The 14,248-nt window shown below is 40.2% G+C and overlaps 1 protein-coding gene across 1 annotated transcript in view; it reads right to left on the bottom strand.

The window, feature by feature from the left end:
* DAGLA (diacylglycerol lipase alpha) overlaps window positions 1–14,248 on the bottom strand; it is a 74,588-nt gene that overhangs the window by 49,567 nt on the left and 10,773 nt on the right. The window contains exon 2 of the mRNA XM_062576568.1: window positions 12,473–12,543. The gene's annotated coding sequence lies outside the window, so the exon portion shown is untranslated. The remainder of the gene's footprint in view (window positions 1–12,472; window positions 12,544–14,248) is intronic.

Below are 14,248 nucleotides of genomic sequence, written 5' to 3'. Positions count from 1 at the left end.
TCATAGTATAAGAGGAAGACAATTCCCATATTACCAAAGAACCATTCAAAATAGGGCTGCCTTTTGCAAGTGGCAAGATACATCTACTGTGAGTGATGTCTGCAAGAACTGTAGGCAAAGTTCCTTTCCTAGGAGGGAAGCAACTGCAGTTGCTTCTGGCAGTTTAGCAACTGCCAAAAATTTCTGAGGATAGCTCTATCATGACTGATTATGACTAAGGGAACAAATCTATATTTTAAAGACTATTATATGTATTAATGTAACATCTAGGAGCTGTATTTACGACAAAGTCACAGATTTTCAACACAGGCGTGAAGTACTGGTGGAATTAGTGGGGTCTTTAATTTTGGCATACAAATTTCACACCTACGTTTAAGATCTCCTTTACAATCTCCCATTTTCCACAGAGAAGAAAATTAAATAAGATGTAATACCAGAGTCATGAGACGAAGCCACCAGATTTGAGAAGGGAAAAGTTCAAAAAGCCTTTTGTGGCTTAGCATATTTCATACCCAGCTCCCTCAGGATAAGGCCACTGCACCACAACAATCTTTCTACAACATCATGATTACAGAACTAACGTGATTAGGTTAGATCTGGCACTACCTCGCTGCCCACGGACACAAATACCCAAAATACATTTTGGAGTATAAACTGACCTTCAAAACCCAAAGGACAAACACTTACCTGTATGCCAATCCAGCTTAAACTGTAAATGCCAGCAAAACAACACTCTTGAAAATGGAACAGTGAAGGTCACAGGAATATATCGACAGTAACAAGAACAGACTGGCCAGCTGGCCCAATACACTGGCCAATCTCCAACTCAGCATATTCCTCCCTACTATTTTTTTCACAAAACCTCTTTTTTCAGGCTACAGAAAAACATCGAGATGTTTTCTGAGTGCAAGTGCTCCTTGCTTAAATTCATCCCCTTCACCCTTTACTCCAAATACTTCTTGCTTTAGGTAGAAATAGGTTTCATGAGTCCTATATGATTTTCAGATGTATACAAAATCTCTATGCCTTACTCTTGAACTTCCCAGACTTACAATCTGTTCTCTGGAATTTCAAAAACCTCTTATAAGTGTTTTCTACAAGGTTCCTCCTCCCTCATCAGGAAAACTGAGCTCTCAAAATCTTATTTGGGATTTGGGAAGATTTGGGATTGCATTTGTTATCTTCTTCAAAAGTTATCTTCCTGTAGGACAATGCTGCACACAACACATCACATAGGGTCCAACATTTATGTATCACCTGCTCTGGAGCAATAATAGTATTGATAATCCCAGGCAATCAAGGCTGTTAACTGAGGTCTCAAAATTCAGAGGTATTTTTAAAAAGGACTGTTTTCAAAACCTCTTAGTTTGGGGGCTTTGAATATAAAGGGTTAAATTTTCCAAGCATTTCCCAGCAACTACAAGGATTAAAACTTTTTTTCTCCATCTAACAACAACATGAGAGAAAGTAAGCATTTAATAAAACACAACAAATACAGGGGAAGCTGGCAACTTTCATTTGCCTCCATTCAATGGAAGTCACACACAAGCACACAGTATGCAAGGTGATACCAGGTAAAATTATCAACATTATTCTGTGACTTAGTATCTTGCTTGCTTTTGGAGAGCTGGGTAGCCATGCCACTGCAAATTATTACTTGTTTGAGACATACACACAGAGACACTGGAAAAAGTGATGCCTCTGCTTGGTATCTACTTGCCAGCATGTTTTTCTGGAAGAAAAGAATTATCTTACTACTCTCATTGTTTTTAGTGCAAGAATATGGAAAAGTCCTAAGCAGACTTAAATGATACTGAAATACTCCTATTTACAGAACTTGTTCACAACTTTACAATCACCAGTTAAAAGGATGACAGATCCACTGAATGAAAGGGAAAGCCAGGACAAATTCTCTGTATTGGAATATGCCCCTTCCCTCAACTTTACTCATATACCAGTGTCAGTTTAGAATCTGTGCCCAGGGATCACCATTGTACAAAAGTGCATCAGTCACACCGTACATACTGCCTCCCTCTGGGAGGATATCCCCAGACACTCCCTGCTGTCTCTGTACTACTTCTATTTAATGTTACACGAACTGAACAACGCTATTCTCAGTATATTTTTCATGAACAGAACAAACATTTCCAGTAAGCGCATTTAATAGGTATATTTGCCAATGGTGTTGCCCATTTTCTTTGTTGTCTTTAGTAAGATGTGCGTGTAAATAGAAGAGAAAAAAAAAGAAAAAAAGAAATACCCTAACAGGATTCAAAGTCTCCCCTTTTTTCAAATTTGCATAATCCACAGCCAGGATCCTGGGAAACAAGGAATAAGTTTGTAGGGGAAGCATCACCCTCTTCTTGAAAGCATCTTCAAGTATCAAGTAAGTTAGATCATAAAGATAACAATCACTCTGAGTGTCCAAAATAAAGGATGAAACATGTTCTGAGAAACACAGAAAAATCTTACAAGCAGATTCACTCGACAGTCCTAAGTTTACTGGAGACATTTCTTTCTTTGACCTCAATAGGAGCAGAATTTAACTCCAAGCTCCACACTTGCCAGACTATGAGAGAATTAAAAAAGGTTTATGAATAACTTGAAGAAACAAAAGGCCACTAAAATGAGCCACTCCATTAAAGAGATAGGAGTGGAGAAACAAGAACAACCGAAGTCTGATGACATTAATTTAGTCAAAAAAAAAAAAACACTCAAGTGTTGTATCAATGCCGACATAGCTGCAACCACCTACATTTTGTGCTGGCAAAGTCCACAATCTGAGCTTTCTGACAATTCCAAGCTTGAGTGAAAAAATAGTATCCAAATTGCTGGTGGGGGGATGTATTAAAAAAATGAAACTGATTTTGTATTTTTAATAGAACCTATTGTTCTGCAGGGTAATAAAATCTGCTAATGTGTAATAGTCAGCAATGGGTGACAAGAAAAGCTTGGCTTAAATGGGATAGGGGAGAGATGCTGAGAGAAGGATCATTAGGATGAGCCAATGCAAGTCAGTAGATGCAGCAAGCACCTCAGTTTCAAAAATGCTGAGCAGCTGGGCACCTCAAATCTATCTGACATCAGCTGGCAATGCAAATATCTAGAACTTCAGCTAACTTCTGCTGACATGCGTGGTATTCTGATGACTGTTCAAAGATAATTCATCTTTCCTGAGTATAGCTATGGAGGACTCAAGTTTTTTGTTTTTGTTGTAATATACCCATGGCTGCATTCAAAATTTAGTAATGCGTGGTTGTAAACCATACAGCTATTAATCTGTCTATAGGAAGAACAATAAACACTGGGTTAAGTTAGTCAGCACTGACACTACTTACGCCAGTTTGACTGCCTTGTTTCTTTAGGCAAACTGTTTTTCATTACAATACTGGCAAATTCATATCTGTCAGTGTCAGTTTTACTCCACCCTGGAATGCTTCTCAGATCAGTCACTTTACATACAGCCTAAAAAAAAAATCTAATAAGTAAAAAAAATCAGGAGGAGCACATTTCAAGGGGAAAATAAATAATAAAACCTTATCAATGACGTATCGGTTGTACAGCTAATCTTGAAACGCCCTGCTTTTAGGAAAGGACAGGACAAGCCCAGACACACTGAAAGTTAATTGCTTTTCTACTAAACTATGGCCAAGGTCCCTTGTTTAAGCAAGGGGACAAACAGTTTTCCTGCTATCTTGACTCACTGCTTAGGGAATTCCCTAGATGATGAGTCATTACAGGGAAAGCCATCAGCCATTCTACAGGAGACAAATGGACCACCACTGCCAATACAAAAAGAATGAAAGAAATCAGAGAACAGTGCCAAACTCAGGAAAACTGTGTGGTCAAGAATCCTTGGCAGTCCTTTGCTCTTTCCCTCCCCAGCAAGCAGTATCATACCCATTCAGCAGCAGAGAGACAGCACTAGGCTCCTGAGCTAGAAAAGCTAAAGAACAGTTTCCTTAAGAAGCAACTGTCAGGATGGAAGAAGGAAATGCTGGTTCCCCTCACATTCAAGGACCACATGATAGAGGAAAGGAAGGTGTTTCTGGATGGGGAAGAGGCTGGGGAATTAAAACACTATCTCCTCTCCCTCCCCATATCATGAATGATACAAACCAGGGATGAGAGAGGAGGCATGCTCAGAATTTCAGAGCCTCTCACTCCACCCTCCCTCCCCAAATTGCAAGTCCCATGTTTGACAGGGTTCACAAATCACTCTCCTTTTTTTTTTCTGTTTCATAACCTCCCAAAAACTTATCTTATGATGTTTCATATTCTCACAGGTCACTACTAATGATTTGGCAGGTATATGCCTGATTGCAAGTCAAAAACGTTGGGAATCACTGCCAAATGGCATGCTCTTTGGTAGACATTAGAACATTCTAATGTACCTTTTCTTAATATGATTTGTAATTGTTAAATATGGATGCTAACTACGTGAAACTGCCAAGATTAACAGTGATGGAAAATGGCTTCAGAAAGTCTGAAGTCTTATTTGGATACAATTTATGCCTACTTTACTGGAGCTGCATATTTGCCTGGTTTATTTCAGTGATTTTGCTCAGTTGTGTCCCTGACCACTGGATATTGGGCCAAAAGCTCCATTTCTAATAAAACATTTGCCCTCGTGTGGTTTCTCTGGTCTCTCTATTTTTACACTTTCACTGAAGTACAACACCTGTTGATCTCCCCAGATGGCTTGCGCCTCTACCTAGTTTCAGGTTGCTTCTTTTGTTTCATATTCTTTATTTGGGGAAAGAAGGACGTGCATGTATCTTGCATTCCTAGAAATTAGACTGAAAAGATAGGGTCATCAAGGACATATACTCCAAAGGTCATGCATATTCTATTATGTCCTTAAATCACCTAAAATGAGACCTGAATTTAAGAGGTCTCTCTAGTTTGTTGTAAATGACTCAAACAATTGAGCTCTCACTATTTTCCCTTGGATGGTTCTTCCATGCCATTCACCGCTAAGAATTTCCTCTTACCACTCCCAGTACACTGCCCTTTGATGAAGTTTCTCATTAGATCTCTACTCCCACAAACTCCTTGAATATAGTTAAGCCATCTTCTCCTAATCATCTTTTAAGAAGTCACTCTAAAACAAAGTTCTGAATGTCTGTCTTTAACCAGTTCCTCAAGTTTCTCCATCCTTTTCCTTCCAAAGTTCTAATAAAAATCCCAATAAGTTCAAAAGTAAACAGACACCTACAACCACAGGAAGTTCCGCCTGAACGTGAGGGGGAATTTCTTCACTCTGAGAGTGATGGAGCACTGGAACAGGTTGCCCAGAGAGGTTGTGGAGCCTCCTTCTCTGGAGATATTCAAGGCCTGCCTGGATGCAACCCTGTCTAACATGCTCTACGTGACCCTGCTGAGCAGGGAGGTTGGACTAGATGATCTCCAGAGGTCCCTTCCAGCCTAACTGATTCTATGATTCTATGATACTAACAGTGAACAGAAACACTATTCAATGGGCTCACCTCATTCTGCAGCACAGTAGAAGTTTTACTCCCATCAGGATCTGAAAGAGGAAGCATTCTCAAATGCTCTGTAACATAATTCCCCTGAAAAATATTGTTGCTGTATTTCACTGCAAATGCATGTAAATCTGCTTTTTTCTCTTCCTCCCCAAATACTCTCAGGTTCCCTGCTTTCGGGTTTCCTCCTTCTAATATCTTATTCTTGCTGAGAGCATCAGTCTGAACTCTATCAAGCAGAAACTCTTACGTCTTGCCCATAACTGTGCATTTATTAGAGCCTTCATTGAAACTTAATCCAATGCTGGGATATACTGCAAGAAGCAATTTCATTTATTCTTGGGAACATATTTAATAAAACAGAATCCAAATCAGTATTTATGGCATCCTACTTAGAAACCTAATTCTATATTGCCATCATTCCTCCTCTTCAGTATTTGGCTCCTCAGAAGTAGTCTCAAGTAGTTTACAAGGGAGGGCTTCTTTGGGCGCTAATGCAGGCCATGCGCCAGTATCATGAGATATAGCTAGTATCACTGGAATATTTTTCCTAGGACATTAAAGCAGAAATGATCAAACACAAAAGTAACAGGAGTTTTATGTGGTGAAGGACAGTATGTGTGTTACTGAATATATATGAGTGTTTGTATCCACTGGCAAAGGTAGACATTTGTACCAGCACAACTGTCTGCACTGCCTTGACTGCCTTTACGTACATCTCACATAGCGCAAAGACCACATCACATTTGCTATGCTGTAGCAGAGAATCTTAATTTCAACTGGGAGATTTCCTTGCTTTTGATAATACCAGCCATATCACCCACACATACAAAACGTGAGAGACCTTACATTACATGACAAAAGATCACTGCCACCATCTGTCACAGAAACATAGAAATTAACCATTTATTTCTGTACACTGACCCTTTGCCATTTTCAATTCATCACTTCTACTTATGCACTCAACAGGAAGTTTGTTAGATTTTAAAGGAAATAGACTTTCCAGGTAAATGATAATAAAACAATTTTATATTAACTAATGGGCTTTTCTCATCCTAGGCCAGCCAAAATGAGATGGGAATCTTAAAAAGCCATTTTTTTATTATTATTATTACACTTAAATCCAAAGCGAACTTTTAAAAGTCTGGCTGTGAATTTTCAGACACAGACTTTTGTTGCTGGGACTTCAGAAGAAATCTGTGGTTCTGCCACTCCTGTCTTATGGATTCCACCTCTGCATGAGCAGAGCAATCCTTGAAACAAAACAAGGCACAAGATAAATATCCCCAGAAGAAAAATCTCTCCTCATTCCTGCCTGGAGAACACAGTCTTCTAAAAAAGCTGTCAGCTCTGACCCAGCTCACATAAAGCTTGCTAATTACAGTGAAAATCTGAAGAAAGCAAGAGAGGGAGGGAGGGAGGGAGAGCTAGACTCCAGTTCTCTGGCTCACACAAATGACAGCTTGAGCAAACTTTTCCTGCCTCAGCGGTTGCTGCTATAAATAACACCCTCCAGGGCTCAGTGCTGCAACAACCCAAAACCTTAGTCACCTCACAGAGACCCTCTAAGATCTGTACTGCTCTGTACACACATCAGCTTTAAGAACTGCCTCCTTCCGCAATTATGCACACACCAACACCTTTTCCCTAAATGCAGTGCATCTCTCATATATATTCCCACATTCCAGTATAGTCCTGTACACACACACATACACACATGTATGTACACTCCTTTCTAAAAGCCTCTTCACCTCATCCTTCCAATTTTATGTATTTTTCCTCTGGCAACCCACTCCTCCATTATACTGTCATCCTCTCCCTTTACTCTAATTTTTCAGTCTCCACATTTTATATGGCTTCCCTTGATTGCATTGCTTTACAGCTCTTCATCTATTTTTTTTTATGTTATTAAGAGGCTCTGAAACATCCTGATACAAGCAGGGTTTCTCCTTCCAGCTGCTCACAGCTGTTCTTTAGCCTGAAAGGCTAATTCTTCAGGAAACTAGAGAAGATCACTGAAGATGAGTGTAGTGTGCCTCCAAGGAGTGAGATCAGAGACTGCTCAGTGCATGTAGCTCTAACTCTCCCTGGTTTTGGAAATTAAATCCAAAATTCAGACTCAAGGAAAACCAAATTTGGGCAGTTTCCCTGTGATTTATCAGTTAACCTTCCCTCCTAGTCACTTTCCCTGGCCAGTACTTTAGAAGATGCTATAACCACACCTTCATGATCCTGCTGCAAGAAGCACAAAAAAAGTAAATGACAGCACAAGTCCCACACCTCTCTACACTGCCAGCCACTGGGGTAAGAAGACCAGCTGCCTCCTCCTAGGATCTCTTGTCCATTCAGTGCTTCCCTAGTAACAGAACAAGAAGATAAAACTGCAAATCTGGACTAAATCTTGCCAAACTGTAGTAGCTAGATTAGATTTCAGATTTGAAGGTGTGTGATAAAAGGGGTCAGGACTCCTGTTTTCATTTCGCTTATGTAAGCAAGAGTCAACCAAGTCCATGGTTTCTCTGATCATGTGTCATAATTAGGCCTTATACACATCTTCCTATAACCCAAAGCTTAAAAGCACTTCTTTTCAGACAGAACCTCCATTAGCTATACTTCTAAACACTAGTATACACGTCCTTTCCCCACTTTACCACACACAGTACATTCCGCGCACACATACAGCACATAATCTACATGCATAGATCTACAGAAATCTCCAGGCCTTTGGTGGTTATGTCTTGCCTTGCACTTATAAAGCACATACATCCCAAACCGACCTCTGCTGGCAAATATCTCCTCCTGCTACTCCATAGGGAGAGCCAGTAGATGAGTACAGAAAGCAGTTTCTACCTCAATAATTATTTGATTAGATAACCTCATTTTAGGAAACCTCCTATTTAAATTCTGAAATTCACTAGTTTTCCATCTGTGAGTCCTCTGATTACTCCCACCGTGCCTGATGCATATTTATTCAAATATTTTTTCCTGTTCTGTTACAGAGCTATTCTTCCCTCATCATAGACTTCCTCTGCCACTTTCTCTTTTTCCTGCAGGTTACCAAAGATTTTGTGCTAAAGTGATATTAACCTCTTCCTATCTATTCCTAGTTCTAATATGCTAGAAGAAACCAAACAATTTGGAAACATATAGCAAAATACAATGATTTAATTTGACAATTGAATCTCTTCATCACTTAGAACTCTGGAGTGGGAACAGCTAATAACCATCAACTTCCTAAGTCTCTGACAAACTTATTGCTACAGGTAGCTCACTCTCACACTTCTCTTTTAGGTCAGGGTATTTCACACTTCCCTCTTGTAACATCCACAAGTTTTCACATCTATTTCTGAAATCAACATTTCCCCCCATTTTTCTCAGGTGTCTCCATGACACATTGTCTATCTGCATCCTTCTGCTCTGTCTTACAGTTCTTCTGGAAGTTCCAGTTGTCCTTATGTCTAAGAGTAACATCGTATCACAAACTATTTACTGCTAATTTGATTATTTCAGCTCCAGAAGGGGATTACACAAAAGTAGGCTGTGGAGACTATTGTGTACTCCTTTGTACAAAGGTACATATGACATGGCTCTCATTTAACTGTTCAAGATCTCACTGTAATCATTCAAAGTGCTACTAGCCCATCCCAGAGGTGGTCTTGATATTTTAGTGAAAGCAAGAATATTTTTCTCCCCATTGCCATTATCCCCCTCTTTTCCATATACTCCTTGCATTCTCTTGTTAGCAGCTGCTGGAGAAGGCAACCTATTACTGCAGGGATAGCATTCCTATTTTCTTGGCCATTCAGCTCTGTACCTAGAATCAACTCAGCAAAGATCAAAAAAGTGAGGCGAAAGGAGGTGAGGCAGAAGCAGATCTCACGCATGACTCAAGGAGAGTAGAGCTGCAGCCTTCATTACAGCAATAGGAATACTCTATGATAAAAACACTCATGGGTTTCAAGCAGTTATGCAGACATGAACTGCAGAGTATGAATTACAAGTGTCTCTGATCATCAGGCACAGAAACAGACTGACTGTGCAGAAAGAAAATAAGGAATTCTTCTTCCGCAAGCTAATAGAGCATAGGAAACATGGACTAGCCACACATAGCAGCAGTCCACTAACCCTGGTGTTGCAGACTGCAATGGCTATGGTAGGAAGTACAAAAAAGCAGCTGGAAACTATTCAGAATATGCATCAAAAACTAGATTGCTAAAATACAGAGAGAAGGAGCATGAAAACATGATGACAAAGGGAGCTGGTATCACGAAAGAAGAAACGGGAAAGGAGCTTGATATCTTCTCCCTGCCAAATAGAAATGAATAGAAATTAGGTACAAGCCTCATCTGAATGACAGCAGCTTGGGGCCCAGTGAACCGCAAAAGAGAAAGGCAGTCTAGCCATCTTATTTGTGAGCAAGTAACACATGAAAAGATTTGTCAGATACAGCTCACTGGTATAGCTCATCCGGCATCCGGCTACAGACCTTTCTGAAAAGAAGACATCTTACTTCCAGAGTGGAATTAGTTGTGCTATTCTCTCTCCCTCTTCAAAGGATGGTGGACTAGCATAATGCGCTCCTCCTAAAACTACCATTGAAGTATTTGTTTGTCAGAATACAAGAAAATGCTGAAAAAAAATCAGCAGGTTCATCCTTGGGCTTATTCTTAGCCTTGTTATCTGCTCCAAAGTACAAATATAAAGAGCTGTGAAGATGCATGCTCTGCAATCTAGGTTGCTGTACAATCTGGAAGAAAGCCAGCCAGTCCTAGTTTAAGTCCCCCTTGATCTATAATGAAATAAGTTCTACTGGAAACTTAGCACATCAGTAACCTAGCAGCTTTGGTAAAACAAAGGAAGGCAACATCACTTTCTATCAGTAGAAGATGATCAACAGAAGGTAACCCAAACCTCCTTTGGAGAACAACAGAAAAGCGTGTTCATGCTTATAAAATGAAAATGACCAATACTCAAACAGCTATTTAGAAAAGGATGCATTTTTAAATTGATTTCCAAATGAGAAATTAAGCCCCCTTTTCACTAGTCTGCCAGAATTTCAAATGTTAATACTAAATGAGTCTTGACACTTGAATTTATAATCCAAACAGGATTATAAGGAGAAAAAAAAAAAGAAAAAAAAAAGCAGCTGTTTATTCAGATACACTCTAGGACAAGTGATTGGTTCTGAGCCAATAAGCAGAAAGACAGTTTTAGGCTATTAGATGAGAAAGTATTTTCTCCTCTCACGCTGCAGGCAATATATTATTATCTCTGTAATTAAATTTAGTGCCTTTTTGGCAATGCTTTCTGCAGGACTTATCTAGGTTTGGACTTTTCCCATTTTCCTTTGATTATATTACAATTAACCATAAAGTATCCATTCATTTGAAGTTTTTTTAACTGGGGTTCAGAAGTAAAAGCTTAAGACCAGTCTTTGGTAGCAATGCTATAATGATCTTGGAACAAATCATGAGCATCAGTCTGATCACAAGATCTGGGGTTTATTAACTAATTCTTCTATTATTGTTGCAAGTGAACTTTCAAACTTTGCAAAAAAAAATCTTTAGTTCACCTTTTTTTCCCAGATACAGCACCTAATTCAGATCTTCATCCTTGATTAGAGCTCCAAAGTCTCTGAACAACATTATATTGCAGATACCACATCTGATTAATGCATAATAAAGCACTTAAGTACCAGGCACAAGCCTAGTCCAATTCTTCTGTAGCATAATCCTGTTACTTTTTCCTCAATTTCTTCACTTTCTCACATGAACTCCGGACATAGCCATGATCCCTTGAAGTTGAGACTGACTGCAGTTCTTTTCCTAGTAATGTGGGAAAATATTTCCACTCTTGATGAAGATGGATCATAGGAATTACGTCTGTACCCTGCACCCTTGCAGAGATGTTTTGCTTGACTTTGAACTCTGCATGGAATTCACAGAGCCATCAGTCTAGCCCACATCACTACCAAATATAATCTAGATATCTTCAGATGAGGATCAGAGATCTTCTGTGTATACAACAGTAAGCAAGGTCAAAAGCTACAGAAAAAGCATACTGCCTTGTCAGATAGTTTGAATTATTTTTCAAGATATCACGGTAGTCACAATCTCATTGAAAAGGGGGTCTCCTCAGTATTCAGTAACAGATCAAATTATACATTTACATTTAGATGCCAAGTAGTTCTTATTCAAGGTATTCTGGCTCATAATCCCTCCCACAGCCCACAGACAACATGCTTTCTTCAATGAAAACCTATGCCTTGAACATAGTCCATTCTTGGTGACCTCAGTAATACTACAAGCTTGGTTAAGCATTCCCCTGATTCTAACCTTTCCCCCATGAGCTGCAGGTAGCTATCATTCAATTAATTTTTTTGCATTCCTTCCTTGAAACTTGCCATGGCTTAGGGTACGTATCAAAAGGTGCATTACAAAAATAAAATTTATGAAAATACTGCAATATTTTTACTGTGTGGGGAATATATTGTCAGAATCGGTGATTAGTTTATGGTTAGAATATCAGCATTAAGAACTCCTATTTTATACATACTAGCCTCACCACTATTTTTTATATAAAGACCTATTTTATTTTGTAAATCTTAGGATACATAGCATCCATTATATCATGTGGCAAAAAGTTGCACAGATAAATTATGTTTTCATTTTCACCGCAAAGAGGAAAATAGCAGCAGAACACAGATCCAGAAATTATATTCCAGCATTCAGCTTTGAGCAATAACTTGTCCAGAATGTGACGAATTTGGGCATTCTTTAAAGTGGAAAAAATGAATGTCCACAGGCTTCTTCCTTCCTCTGCTTCATTCCTCTCAATCATAGCTTGGATCATAGTGTGCGGCAGAAGAGCAGGCACTAGCATATAGTATTCTGCTTCAATCAAAAGAATTATACCAACTGGCCAAAATAATCCTTGTGAAGCAAGGAAACAAGAATGCTGGCAGAATGACACTATCAATAATTTACCTTCTGTTCAGGAATCTCTCCCAGCATCACTGTAACTTTAAAGGTGTTCCAGCTGCCAGACTGAAGTTAATCTGGGAAAGGTGAAAGAAAAGGTAAATAAAGGACCCATCAAGAATAACCTCACCTCCTTTGCATAAGCAGATTTTAAATTGCAAGACCAGCCGCTATATATGCCCTTTCCCTTCCCCCCCCCCCCCCCCCCCCCGTTCTCACCTCCCTATCTTTACCACAGTAAGTGGGAGAAGACAAAGTGAAGCATGGAACTATTTCCAGTAGTGATATCTGCATATGAAAGAAAGAGGTGGAGGGGGGAGAAAAACTCATCTCCACACACCCAGAGAAATGCAGAGGGCGCAACAGCAGGTGGGGGCTCCTCCTAGAGCCATCACAGGAGAGCAATCAGCCCATCAAAGGCTCATCTCCAGAGCCACAAAGACAAGTGGGGGAGCCCCAATAACCTAGTCAAAGAAACAAGCCTCTACCCTGTCTCCCCCAATGAGGACCATCGGCCCCACAGGCCGGGCAGTAACCCTCATCACCATGAGTGAATGAAAGCAGCTCACTGCAGCACTTCAAAGATTCAGGGGAGTTACTGCATAGTGGGTATGGGACACATTTCAGGAAGCAGAGGAAGTGCATTTTGCCTTGGTTAGGTTTAGCTCCATTGGCTAGAGCGTGGTGCTGCTAATGCCAAGGTCGCAGGTTCAGTCCCCATACAAGCTATGTTGAGGGTTGGACTAGATGATCTCCAGAGGTCCCTTCCAACCTTACCATTCTATGATTCTAAGATAAGACTTACTATGGGAGGTTTAGTGAATGCACTAAAGGTAGCAAAAGGGAGGGATCAAGGTGGTTTGGAAAAGGCTCAGTCACGCACGCAAACAGGTTGCTGGTCAGCACTCTTGTCTGGCCATGCCCTACGCCATCTGTCCTGTTTTCTCATTAAACACCATTTTTTTCCTGGGTGAAAGGCCTCTCTATTCTGGGTGTACATGTGTGTATGAAGGCCCAAGTTTCAGTCACTGGCATCAGATCATGGGGTCACAGGGGCCTATAAATCTGCCTATAAATCTGTAGCACCAGCAAGTACCTAGATCAAGTGAGGGTACATGAGTGTTTGATTGCTGGAGAATATTGAGCTGGACTAGCTGGCAAAAAGTTCAGGGGTACATCCATACCTGAATTCCAAGGCATCTCTGAGGGCAAGATCACTGGAGAATCTAGGTAATGGAGGGACCATAGGGCCCAGGCCAACAACCCAAGAGACCATAAGATCTGTGGGTCTGCTGCTGGTGCTGTTTGTGCTTATGCAGGTGCTGAATACTTCTGACTATGTTGATCGGTGTGGCAGACCATGTGTATACATATGTGTTGTACACGTGTTCGCATGTGTACTGATTGGGAACACTGGTTTGACCTGGGGGCACAGTGCTCCAGCAGCCTCATCTCCATTTGGCTACTGAATTTGGCAACCCCTAACAAAATGCGCATGATTAACTTACTTGTTTAACAGGTCAGTTGGAAAAGGAGTTGAAAGTGATAATGTGTCAGGATGCAAGTCAAGGAACCCAGGGAAGGAAGTTAGAAATATTAAATAAACACAGTAAGAGTCTGCTACTTTAATATCACTCCCTAGGCTGAAAGCAACACGGGAAAACATTACTGCTCTAGGCTGCCAGCAAGGGATGCAGAGTGACCTTTGCACTATCCATCTTTGGAGAATACAAAAGAAGACTTACATACCAGAAGTACACAACTAATACTCCTTTTTTTTTT

The sequence above is a fragment of the Rhea pennata genome, chromosome 5, assembly GCF_028389875.1.
Source record: "Rhea pennata isolate bPtePen1 chromosome 5, bPtePen1.pri, whole genome shotgun sequence".
Classification (NCBI taxonomy): Eukaryota; Metazoa; Chordata; class Aves; order Rheiformes; family Rheidae; genus Rhea; species Rhea pennata.
This window is presented reverse-complemented; position numbering and strand designations above follow the sequence as displayed.